The sequence below is a fragment of the Lathyrus oleraceus genome, chromosome 7 (genome assembly GCF_024323335.1).
Source record: "Lathyrus oleraceus cultivar Zhongwan6 chromosome 7, CAAS_Psat_ZW6_1.0, whole genome shotgun sequence".
Taxonomy (NCBI): domain Eukaryota; kingdom Viridiplantae; phylum Streptophyta; class Magnoliopsida; order Fabales; family Fabaceae; genus Lathyrus; species Lathyrus oleraceus.
Window position 1 is genome coordinate 389148899 of NC_066585.1, and position 13556 is coordinate 389162454.

The following is a 13556-nucleotide window of genomic DNA, read 5'->3' on the forward strand; positions in this document are numbered from 1 at the left end:
CTTGCTTGGATGTTATAGTTATATTTATTTAATGCCTTGGTCTTCATATTAATTGCTTGGTTGGTTTTGCTTGTTGCTTGCTCAAAAGTCCAAAGGAAATGGGTTTCTATATGACATTCTTGTCTTATGGATTGCATCCCATTCGTCAAATATTTTCAACTCTTAACTTTTAATTTTTGTCTAGGGTAGTCCCTTCATCTCCTCCCACTTCTTTAATTTCAACATCTCTCTCTCTCTCTCTCTCTCTCTCTCTCTCTCTCTCTTTTCAAAACCTTCTTTGTTTGTGTTTTCAACTTAGACATGTTTTAATGATTAGAAACTCTGGCCTTATGCCATTGAATTTTCAAAAAATTTCTGAATAAAATTGGTAAATGAACTTAACCATATTTACTTTAATTTCAAAAGAAAAAAAGAACTAATAACCTTATTTAAATCTTTGGCCATTTTGTGCCATTTTCTTTTAAAACCTTTGTTAAAATCAATCCACCAACTTCTTTGAAATTTTTACCACGAACTATGGGGTTTTGATCTCTCATATTTATGTTGGTAGGTAGGCATAAGACCGGAGGTTTTGTCAAACACAAAATATAATTAATGAATTCTTTTCTCATCCCCCCATTCTATATTTTATCAAACATCTTTTTAACCAAAACACTTGCACACAAAAAAGGGCTCCCTAGGAGTACCTAGGACACTTTGGATGCTAATACCTTCCCTCTGTGTAACCAACCCCCTTACCTGTAATCTATGACATTGTATTAGTTTTGATTTGAAAACTTCTTATCTTTGGGTTTTGTTCGTACTTTTCCCTTCTCCTTTGGAAACAATAAAAGCCTGGTGGCGACTCTAGTTTTATTGATGTTGAGTTAACCAATAGCTCAATGGTCATGAATTTACCGCTACAGAAAATAGTGGTGACTCTGCTGGGGAGTAGTCCTCAGTGGGTTTAGCCTACTTTTTTGTGTGTATATATTTGTATATCTGATGTTTGTTTGTATATACTATTTGTGTGATACTCTGTCTGTTGTGCTTGGTGATCTCTGTGTGGTGAGATAAGTTCTAACCCGAACTTGAGTGCAATTTAAGATAGGAGGGTGGTATAGTCATGTTGACTTTGAAGTAGTCCTGAAAGAGTTGACATGAGATCCCCCGCTTAGTGGAGACCTCTTTGGAGTTACTGATGTCACACGAGTAAGCCGTGGATAGACATTACTTTCTCTAATTTGGGGGTCTGAGAAGTTGAGGACCGTAGAACATTTAACCTAACTTGGCCTATTTAGGACGTATTGTGGAGATTGTTCAAGTGTAGACTTGATAACAGTTGTTACATGATACTACACTCAGACGAGTTTCTCTTGAGAATACTATGGGTTGATGAGTCAGTCATCCTAACCTATAGTATCCGATAGATGGGATCACGACTCTGGGAACTTTTTAGAACATGATCCATATGTTTTATCCTTAGTACACTCGTTTGGGATGGTTCTTAACCCGACTTCATGCTCGTGACTCACAACAAACCCTTTGATTCTCGGTTGATCCGATCGGTCTCATCAATATCAATGGAACTTGAGTGTTGATAAGGTGAAGAACCTAAATCCACCAAAATGGATGATTGATCTTGATGATGACTTGATCCATCCCTTGACCTTGTTTTATGATTGCCTTGTGTGTAATCCCATGTGTGTGATTGTTGCATTCATGCATACATGCACATCACAACATTCATCACAGAAAATAAATTTCAAGGAAACAAAGGTCTATTTTCAAATATTTTCAGATAATGGAATATGGATGAAGGAACACTAAAAAGTACAGTTTCAGGTGTCCCGACTTGAAAGAGTTAAGGAAATTGTAATCCTTTGTATTAGATCCCTTGGACTTCAAGCAACATCATAGGAAGCTTCTATATGTATTATCTACTGATATGGTTGAAGGACTTTTGAGTGTCTTGGTGCAGTTTTATGATCCTCTCTATCGGTGTTTCACTTTTCCTGATTATCAGCTTATGCCCACGTTAGAGGAGTATGCCCATCTCTTGGGTATGCCCGTGTCTAACAAGGTACCTTGCAGTGGATTGGAGGAGATTCCGAGATCTCAAGTCATAGTCGAGGCTCTTCATTTGAAGAAACCTGAGATTGATGCCAACATGGTGAAGAAAAAAGGGATTCTAGGGTTGACTTCTGAGTTTATCATTGGAAGAGCTACTGTTTTTGCTAAAGCCGGTAGCATAGACACTTTTGAGGCCATCTTTGTATTGCTCATCTATGGTCTAGCTTTGTTCCCTAACATTGACAGTTTTATTGATGTTAATGCCATTAGAATCTTCTTGATTGGGAATCATGTTCTAACTTTGTTGGGTGACATGTATTTTTCTTTGCATTTAAGGAATTCTAAGGGTGATGGAACCGTTGTATATTGTGTTCCTATTCGGTACAAGTGGTTTATTTGGCACTTGCCTCAGACACCTGCTTTCTTGGAGAACTGACAATGTCTATGGTGGTCTCAGAGACTTATGTCTCTCACTAGTGATGATATTGTTTGGTATGATTCTGCATTGGGTAGCTTGAATATTATTGTCCGTTACAGCGAGTTCTCTAATGTGCCTCTCATTGGTACACAAGAAGGAATCAGCTACAACCCTGCTTTGACCCGTCGTCAACTTGGGTTACCCTTGAGAGATAAACCTAATAATGTTCAGTTAGAGGGTATATTCTATAAAGAGGGTAAATATCCCTAACATCTTAAGAGTAGAATGGTGCGTGCTTGGCACAATGTGCATAGGAAAGGAAGATATGAGCTTGGTCCATGCAACTGTGTAGCTTTGGAAACTTACACTGTTTGGGTGAAGAAGAGAGCTTTGGAGCTCAAGATGTCGTACATTTGCGAGATACCTATGTCTGTGGTTATGGTTGGGCCATTAACTCTCCCTAACCAAGACGTAGAGGAGTTGGAAGACGCACTTGCCAAGATGAAGCAAGAGAGAGACTTATGGGAAGAGCGGTTCCATGCTTTAAAATAAAAGCATGTAAAGTTGCAACTTGATTCGAAGGACAACGATGCACTTATTGAGGTTCTAGAAGAGCGTCGAGTGAAAAGACAGTGAGAGCCATAGGATTTATTTTCCTCTAGTATGCCTTAGCCTTCCAATGCTTAGAAGAAAATTGTTGATCGACTCATCCTCGAGAAGGCTCAGATGTAGACAACTTATAAGTTAGAGATTTGACGCATCCGAAGGAAGTACACTCCCTTAGCCAGTTCATCTGATGCAGTTGCCATGGATCCTTAGAATGATATTTTCCTTTTCTCTTGTATTTGTATTTTGGTTTCTGAAATTATACTCAATCTAATCCTTCCAAGTTTTATGAATAAAAAGAGATTTTATTGTAAATTTAATTGTTATTATTATTGATCACTATTATTAATTGAAAATATTTGCAAATGAGACTTCGTATGTTCCTTAAAATCAAAAAAACATTTCACGCATCATTTGCATAATAGGTTTCTTCAGCTAGACGTCGTATGGTTCTTCTTCTATGTATCAGACAAGCTGACTCATCACTATAACACTCGAGCTAATCGCCAAAGAAGAATTGAGCATATTGAACAAGAGAACAGAGAGCTTAAGGATGAGATTTCTAGACTCACTACTTTAATGAAGTCTGTCATTTCCACTCATAATCAACCATCTCCGCCTCCTGCAACTCCTCCTCCTTAGAGGACTGTGATTTCTAAGATTGCTTCAACGCCTATGTATGTTGTTGCTACTAGCCAGTCTCTGCCAGCCATGCATGTCGGATTCCCATGGGAAATGCCGCCAAAGTTTTTGCCTGAAGGGTATGCTCTAACGCTTGCTTATGTGCCGACATCTAGCCCGGTCCTGTCTATGCCTCCTCCCATTATGCATACTTTACCCCATGTTGAGGAAATCGTCTATCACTCCGAGCCGTCTAAAGGAACCGATGCTTATCAGAAGATGGATGAGATGAAAGACCAATTCCTTGAGCTGAGAAAGGAATTGAAGACCTTAGGGGGGAATGATCTATTTGGTAAGAGAGCTACTGAGTTCTTTTTGGTGCCCAACGTCAAGATCCCAATCAAGTTCAAGGTCCCAGACTTTGAAAAATATAAGGGAAATACCTGCCCTCTTAGTCATCTTGTCATGTATGCTCGCAAGATGTCTTCTCAGACAAACAACGATCAACTACTCATCCACTACTTCTAAGACAGTCTAACTGGTGCTGCACTCAGATGGTATATGGGCTTGGACAGTGCAAATGTTCTTACTTTTAATGAGTTGGTTGAGGCTTTCGTCAAGCAATATAAGTATAATGTTAATATGGCTCCCGATCGGGACCAATTACGGTCGATGTCCCAGAAAGATAAAGAGACATTCAAGGAGTATGCCCAAAGATGGAGAGAGCTTGCTGCTCAAATTAGCCCACCCTTGGAGGAGAAAGAGATGACCAAGATCTTTTTGAAGACCATGAGTTCATTTTGTTATGAACTCATGATTGCTAGTGCTCCTAATGATTTCACCGAAATGGTGAACATGGGGATGCGACTAGAAGAAGGTGCCCGGGAAGGACGATTATCCAAAGATGAAGCGCCTTCAAGCAAGAAATACGGTGGTAGTTTCTCCAAAAAGAAGGAAGGGGAAACCAATGCAGTGTCTGTGGGGAGGGAGAGGAGGCCTCATGTGAGGAAGAATGTTAGACCATGCCAGCAACATCATCAAGTATCGTCATTTATTCATGTATTCACTAATAATTCAACAAATCAATCAGTTCCCATTCAGCAACAACATCAACAACAACCACAACAACATACCAACTACAACAACAACAATCATCATCAGAATTTTGAGAGGAAGGAGGTCTCTTTTGACCCTATTCCTATGACTTATGCAGAGTTATATCCTTCTTTGGTTGTCAAGAGTCTGATTCAACCAAGAAATCCTCCACATACTCCTAAACCCTTTCAATGGTGGTTCAAGCCAGATTTGCATTGTGCTTTTCATCAGGGAGCTCCCGGCCATGACATTGAAAAATGCTATCCTTTGAAGTATGAGGTTCAGAAGCTGATTAAGAATGGTATGGTGTCCTTTAAGGACCAAGCACCTAATGTTAAAGCCAACTCGTCGCCTGCTCATGGCAATGCTTCTGTGAACATGGTAGATGGTTGTCCTTGGAATTTCAGGGTTTTTGATGTCCGTCGTATACAAAGATCATTGATGGAGATTCATAGGGATTTGTGCTTGGTCAATGATTGTGAACATGACCATGATGGTTGTGTTATCTACAATGTCAACCCTCGAGGATGTGTAATTGTCTAAAGGGATATTCAGAAACTGATGGATGAGGGTGTTTTTCAAATTTAGGTATATGGGGAAAGATGTAAATGTTATTGTGCCAGTATTCAAGACCCCCGAGCGGGTAATTATTCAGTTTGATAGCAGCAGCATAAGTGTCAACAGATCGGTATCACTGTTGGTTATACGGTTAGCGGGCCCTGTCCCCTATTCATCCAATAAAGTTGTGCCTTATAAGTATAATGCCACCATGATTGAGAATGGGCAAGAGGTTCCTCTTCCCGCTTCAAATTTAGTGGTGACCATTGCAGATGTCGTTAAGGTGACCCATAGTGGTCGTGTGTTTTTCCATGTATCTCCTAAAGTTATGGTAGATGTTATGATGGGTAAGAAAGTAGATATTCCTACAGTTGATCCAATTAGTGCTCCAACTTATCGGTCTGGTGAATCCAGTGGGTTGAAGGTTAACGATGATGATGAGGTTCTACGATTAATCAAGAGAAGTGAGTTCAACATTGTGGAGCAGTTGCTCTAGACGCCATCAAAGATTTTTGTGTTGTCGTTATTGATGAACTCCGAAGCGCATAGAGAGGCTTTGTAGAAAGTGTTGGAACAAGCCTATGTAGAGCACGATGTTATTGTGGATCAGTTTAACCATATTGTTACCAACATTACTTCATATAATAACCTGAGTTTTTATGATGAAGAACTTCCTGAGGAAGGTAGAAATCATAACTTGGCACTTCACATTTCAATGAATTACAAAGAGGATGCTCTATCCAATGTATTGGTTGATACTGGTTCATTATTGAATGTGTCGCCCAAGTTAACGTTGGTAAGACTTTCTTATTAAGGCGCCCCCTATGAGGTACAGTGGCGTTGTGGTTAAAGCGTTTGACGGTTCCTGAAAAACTATCATTGGAGAGGTGGACCTTCCAGTTAAGATAGGCCTGAGTGACTTTCAAATTACTTTTCAAGTAATGGACACTCACCCGACCTATAGGTATTTGTTGGGAAGGCCATGGATCCATGAAATTGGTGTTGTAACGTTTACTTTGCATCAGAAGCTGAAATTTGTTAAGAACAGCAAACTCGTCGTTGTTGGTGGGGAGAAAGCGCTTTTAGTAAGCCATTTGTCATCCTTCACCTATGTGGAAGCTGAAGAAGAAGTTGGAACGATGTTCCAAGCTTTGACTGTTGTTGATAAATTGAAGAAGACTGGGGCATCCATGTCTTCTCTGAAGGATACAAGAGAGGTTATTCAGGCTGGTGGCACCAACAAGTGGGTTGCTGTAGATGTTCCTATTGTTATGCATCGCTCAAAGTAATTTGTTTTATTATTTAAGAAAAATACTTATCCTATGCCTAAGGGAGAAGTGAAACATTGTTAGGCATTTCAAATTTATCATCAATAAGAATACAATTTTATTCATCCACATCTATGATGTTTGTTTTTACTTTTTGCTTTTTTTATGAAAATGGTAATCACAAAAAACATAAATAAACAATAATCTTTCCATCAGCATAATATTCATTTGCACTCCATTTCTCTAAAATCAAAATATCAAATCATTATGCAGGTTGGTTCTTAAACTCATTGAACATAATGATCCTACTCCCTCTCCAACTTTGACTTCCCTATGTTTGAAGCTGAGGAAGAGAATGATGATGAAGACGTGTACGATGAGTTATCCCATTTGCTTGAGCACGAGGAAAATCCATTCATCCGTTTGAAGAGCAGATTGAATTAGTCAACTTGGGTTCCGAGGATGATGTGAAGGAAGTCAAGATTGGGTCTCAACTTTGTCCAGAGGTTAAGAAGGGGTTGGTTGATCTTCTCTGAGAATACTATGATGTGTTTGCTTAGTCCTATCAAGATATGCCAGGTTTGGATTCTGATATTCTAGAGCATAGATTGCCATTGAAGCCAAAATGCTTGTCGGTCAAGCAGAAATTCAGAAGAACTCATCATGATATGGCAGTGAAGATTAAGGAGGAAGTGCAGAAGTAGATTGATGTTGGTTTCCTTGTTACCTCCGAGTATCCGCAATGGGTGGCCAATATTGTGTCTGTTCTTAACAAAGATGGAAAAGTATGTATGTGTGTTGATTATAGAGATTTGAATAAAGCCAGTCTGACAAATGACTTTCCTCTGTGACACATTGATATGTTGGTAGACAATACAGGTAAATTCAAAGTCTTTTTCTTTTATGGACACATTTTTTGGTTATAATCAGATCAAGATGGAACCTAAAGATATGGAGAATACCATATTCATTACACCTTGGGGGAACATTCTGTTATCGAGTGATGCCCTTCGGTTTTAAGAATGCAGGTGCAACGTACCAGAGAGTTATGCCCAGTCTTTTCCATGATATGATACATAAAGAGATTGAGGTCTATGTTGATGATATGATTGCTAAGTCAAGGACTGAAGAAGAACATGTTTAGCATTTGTTGAAGTTATTCCAGCGTTTGGTAAAGTATAAACTCCGCTTGAGTCCTAATAAGTGTACTTTTGGTGTTCGCTCTAGTATGGTGTTGGGCTTTATTGTCAGCAAGAAGGGTATTGAAGTTGATCCTTCCAAGGCCAAAGTAATACAAGAGATGCCTGCGCCCAGAACTGAGAAGCAAGTCAGAGGTTTTCTCGGCCGTTTGAGCTATATCTCAAGATTTATATCGCATATGACTGCCATATGTGCGCCTATATTCAAGCTCCTTTGGAAATATCAGTCTTGTGATTGGACCGAAGATTGCCAGAAAGCTTTTGACAGTATCAAAGAGTATCTGCTTGAACCTCTGTTTCTGTCTCCGTATGTTAAAGGAAGACCTTTGATCATGTATTTGATTATGCTTGAAGAGAGTATGTGTTGTGTTCTTGGTCAGCAAGATGAATCTGAGAAGAAAAAATATGCAATTTACTACCTTAGTAAGAAATTCACCAATTGTGAGACTCGATATTCTATACTTGAGAAGACATGATTTGCTTTGGCCTGGGCTGCTAAGCGTCTACGCCAGTATATGTTGGATCATACTACTTGGTTGATATCCAAAATGGATCCAATCAAGTATATATTTGAAAAGCCTGCTTTAACTAGGAGGATTGCCCGTTGGCAAATGTTGTTATCTGAGTATGATATTGAATACCGAGCTCAGAAAGCTATTAAATATGGTGTCTTGGCTGACCATTTGGCTCACCAACTATTGAAGATTATCAGTCAGTATAATATGATTTTACTGACGAAGAGATTTTGTATTTGAAGATGAAAGATTGTGATGAACCATTGCTTGAAGAAGGGCCAGAGCCTGGTTCCTATTGGGGCATGGTATTTGATGGAGATGTTAATTCTTATGGTAATGGCATTGGGGCAGTGATTATTACTCCTCAAGGCACTCATTTTCCATTTACAGCTAGATTGACCTTCAAATGTACAAACAATATGGCTGAGTATGAAGCTTGCATTATGGGGCTTGAAGAAGCCATTGATCTCAGAATTAAATATCTAGACGTCTATGGAGATTCAGCTTTGCTTGTGAATCAGATCAAAGGTGAATGTGAAACAAATCAACTCGATTTAATACCATATAGAGATTATGCGAGGAGGATATCAAATTTCTTTACAAAGGTTGAGTTTCATCATATTCCTCGAGATGAAAATCGGATGGCAGATGCTCTTGCAACATTGGCTTCCATGAATGTGGCGAAGTTTTGGAATGAAGTTCCCAATTTGACTGTGATGTGTCTTGATAGGCCAGCTCATGTGTGTGATATTGAAGAAGCCAAAGATGAAAAGCCATTGTATTATGATATCAAACGTTTCCTCCAAAGTCAGATCTACCCGCCTAGGGCATCTTTGAAAGATAAGAAGACTTTGAGAAAATTAGCTGGAAACTTTGATCACACTAAAATTTACGTATTTTCGACTCCGATTTCACATGCATTCTAGTTATTTTATTATCGTTTTGTTGTGTTATTACTGTGTTTTCCTTTGTTTTCAGGTTTTTTACTTTAATCGGAGCCCCGATCGAGAAAAGGAGTGAAAAAGGGCTAAAAACCCTAAAATTCAGCATTTTGTGCTTATGGCTTACCCCATGGCGGGCGCCACAGACCAAGCCATGACGTGTCCAATTCAAACTTCCATCAACTCCCACGTTTTCCCACCACTTCCACTAAGGCGCCCCACTTTGTGCTTGTGGCGGGCGCCATGGCCTTGTGGCGGGCGCCACAAGAGGAAAACGGTTTCCTCTATTTTCAAGTTGAAGGGCATCCAAGTTAATTCCACCTTTTTTATTTGCTTATAAATAGAAACGCGAATTCAGTTTTACAACCACCCAAACTTAGAGCAGACGAAGATCCGAACGTTGGAACAAGGCGAAATAAGAAGCAACTTTGTTTCACTTAGGCATATATTCAGTTTTATAAAGTGGTAATCGCTTCGCATTGGAGTGTTACCACAATTGTGTAATTGAGTCTGTGATAGAGTCTGTACTCGAGTTTGGAGCACTTTGGAAGGAAGTTAATCTTGCCGCCATTTTCTTTTCCGCATTGCAATTTACTCAGCCCTCCGATTGGAGCAGGTTTTTATTACTCGCCTTTACTTTATTTATTTCCCGCACTCGCTTTTAATTCATTTATTTCCTGCACTCGCTTTTACTTTATTTATTTCCCGCACTCGCCTTTACTTTATTTATTTCCCGCACTCGCTTTTACTTTATTTATTTCCCGCACTCGCTTTTACTTTATTTATTTTTTGCACTCGCTTTTACTTTATTTATTTTCCGCACTCGCACTACTTTTATTTATGTTAATGCACTTTTACTTTACCATGTCTAGCTAAATTTATAAGGCTAGAATGTAAGGATCGTAATTAAACCAGTAATCCATACAATTGTTCGTAGAAACACTTAAAGGGCTATTTTAACTTTCAAATTAAGTTTTCCCGCACTTCAATTCTGTTGGGTAAGATCGAAAGCCGTCCAACGTCTTTTTAAACTTAATTGTTTTTAACTATTTCAAAAACAGCGAAAGCGCTTTATTTAGTTCATTAGGAGTTTTTAACATCAAGAAGAAAAGAGATTTTAAAACTATTTTCAGACGCGTTTATAAGTTTAGAGTCTAGTTCATAAGAACCTCTTTCGGTTAAGAAATCCAGGTTATAATACTTTTCAACTTAGTCAAGATACTATATTTCTTAAAAATAAGTTTACTACTCTAACGCAATGCGCACCTTTTTATAAGTGACAATAAGAGGGTTTGATTAGGGAGTACAACTCGGTTCTGAATACGTGAAAGCGACAATTCCTGTTAAATTAGTTCTTTTCAAAGTAGGAAACATTGCCCATAAGTAGTTCTATTAGCAAGTACTTGGATTATCAATTGATTACGTGAATTACATTTGACCCTGTCTTTATTAATTATATTTTATTTCAGTACTTTATTTTTCAATTGCACACTACAAAAACACCTATTTCGATTGCCTTTGATAAACACCATAACAACAGATAACGATAGATTGACACTTGGTCTCTGTGGAGACGATAATCTTTTATATTACTCTGGCGCGTTCGTATACTTGCGAACATCAAGTTTTCCAACGCATCAAGTTTTTGGCGCCGTTGTCGGGGATCAATTTCGTCAAATTTCATTTTCCTGTTGTTATATCGTTTAGACTTAGGTTATTTACCGCCGGTAGATGCGAAGAACTCGCAGCACCGGAAGTTTAAGTTTAGTATACCCTCTGGCGGAACCTGAACGTTACGCTCGCGCACGTTTATTCTTTCATAGGATTAAGAGAGCTATGGCCGAAGATCAAAACCAAAGACCTCTTAAGGACTTCGCTCAACCATCTAATGAAGAACCTAGTTCTAGTATAGTAAACCCAATCATCCCAGCCAATAATTTTGAACTTAAACCATCTTTGTTACAATTAGTGCAACAGAGACAATTCGCGGGTCTCGCTACCGAGAACCCTAACCAACATTTAAAAATATTTCTTCAATTAGCAGATACTTTTAAAACCAATGGAGCTTCTCCTGAGGCAATACGTTTAAGATTATTTCCTTTTTCCCTCAGAGATAAAGCTCTATCATGGTTAGATTCCCTTCCACCCAATTCCATTACAACTTGGGATAACCTTAGAAGAGTTTTTCTTGCTATATATTTTCCCCCGAGTAAGACCTTCGTTCTTCGAAACCATATAACTAGATTTACCCAAAACCAAGGAGAATCGTTGTTCGAAGCTTGAGAGAGATATAAAGAGTTGTTACGAGCATGCCCACATCATGGTTTAGAAAATTGGTTAATCATTCAAACCTTCTATAATGGACTTCATTATAACACAAAGATGACCATCGACGCTGCCGCAGGCGGTGCTCTGATGAACAAACCTTACCCTGAAGCTAGTGCCCTCATCGAAGATATGGCTCAAAACCATCAATCATGGGGAGTCGAACGAGCGACAGTTGAGAAGAAGGAAGCCCAAGGAGGAGTGCATGAACTAAGCTCTATAGACATGATGCAGGCTAAAATGGACGCATTAGCCCTTAAAGTCGAGCATATGTGCATAAACCCGAATACTGTAGCCGCAGTTTCGTCGGATTCTGAGATATGTGGAACCCAAGGACACCAATCTGCCGAATGCAGTCTATTGAACGAAACCCACTCCGAGCAAGTGAACTACACCCAAGGGAACCCATATTCAAATACCTATAACCCTGGATGGAGGAATCACCCTAACTTCTCCTATAGAAACAATAATCCAGTTCAAAATAATGCACCTCCGAGACCTAGTTATCAAGCCCCTAGATCAAATCAACCTATGCAACCTGTACCACCAAAACCGAGCCTTGAGAAAATTATGGAAAATTTTATCACCGCTCAAACCCAACAAAACAAGGAGTTCATGAACCAAAACATTCATGTTAACGAATTGATTACTCAGTTAGGAACCAAGGTTGACCAAATAGTTACTCATACCAAGATGCTTGAAACACAGATCTCTCAGGTAACTTTAAACCAAGCCCCTCAGACTACACCTGGAGGACAATTCCCTGGACAACCTCAACAAAATCCGAGAGGACAAGCCAATGCCATTACCCTACAAAGTGAGAACGCTTATGATGAGCCACCAAACCCAAGATTGAGTGAACCCGAAACTTCTAAGGAATGTACCAAACCCCCGGACGAAGTAAAGGAACCCGAGGAATCTGAAAACCAGGAAGGTCGAGATAAAGGAGAAGAACATAAAGATAAAATTTACGTACCGCCCCCGCCATATAAACCACCTATACCATATCCCCAAAGACTCAAACAAACCCAGATCAATAAACAGTACCAAAAATTTATTAAAGTTATAGAAAAACTTCATGTAGAAATCCCTTTCACGGAAGCCATCACCCAAATACCTTCTTATGCAAAGTTTCTGAAAGACATCCTTACCAACAAACGTAGACTTGACGATCCGAAGCCTTTGGAATGTAATGCAATTTCCGAGGACAAATTAGCAAAGAAAGATAAAGATCCTGGAAGTTTCTCCATTCCTTGCCTGTTGGGTAATCATGTCATCGATAAAGCTTTTCTAGACTTAGGAGCTAGTGTGAGCTTAATGCCTCTAGCAGTTTGTGAGAGATTAAACTTAGGAGAATTACAACCCACTAAGATATCACTTCAGTTAGCCGATAGATCTGTTAAATATCCGATAGGCATTTTAGAAGATGTTCCTGTTAGGATATGTCAACTATTTATCCCTACTGATTTTATCGTCATGGACATCAAAGAGGACAATGATATACCAATTCTTCTAGGTAGACCATTCTTATCAACTGCAGGAGCCATAATAGATGTCAAGAAAGGAAAGTTGACATTTGAGGTAGGTGACGAGAAAATAGAATTTATACTTTCGAAATTTCTTATGGCACCTGTGATGGGAGACTCATGTTATGCCTTAGATATCATTGATGAATGTGTTAGAGAATTAGAACAAAAAGAAATTATTAAGTTACCATCGACCCCCATAAAGGAAGATGATGACTTTAAAGAACCTTACATCGATGATAACCTTTACGAATGTTTATCCCTTACTCCAGATCCTATGCCATGCCCTAAGAAACCAACCTTAGAACTTAAGGAACTGCCTAAGAACCTGAGATATGAGTTCCTCGATGAAAAGATGAACCGTCCAGTTATAGTCAGTGCTACCTTGAGCCAAGAGGAGACGAACCAACTTTTAGACGTTTTACGAAGATA

The 13556-nt window shown here is 39.1% G+C and overlaps 1 non-coding gene across 1 annotated transcript; it reads right to left on the reverse strand.

The window, feature by feature from the left end:
* Positions 1-11493: 11493 nt before the first annotated feature.
* LOC127108817 (small nucleolar RNA R71) lies at positions 11494-11600 on the reverse strand. The gene has a single exon (XR_007796328.1). It is a non-coding gene; the product is annotated as a small nucleolar RNA R71 (small nucleolar RNA).
* Between the last annotated feature and the right edge of the window lie 1956 nt (positions 11601-13556).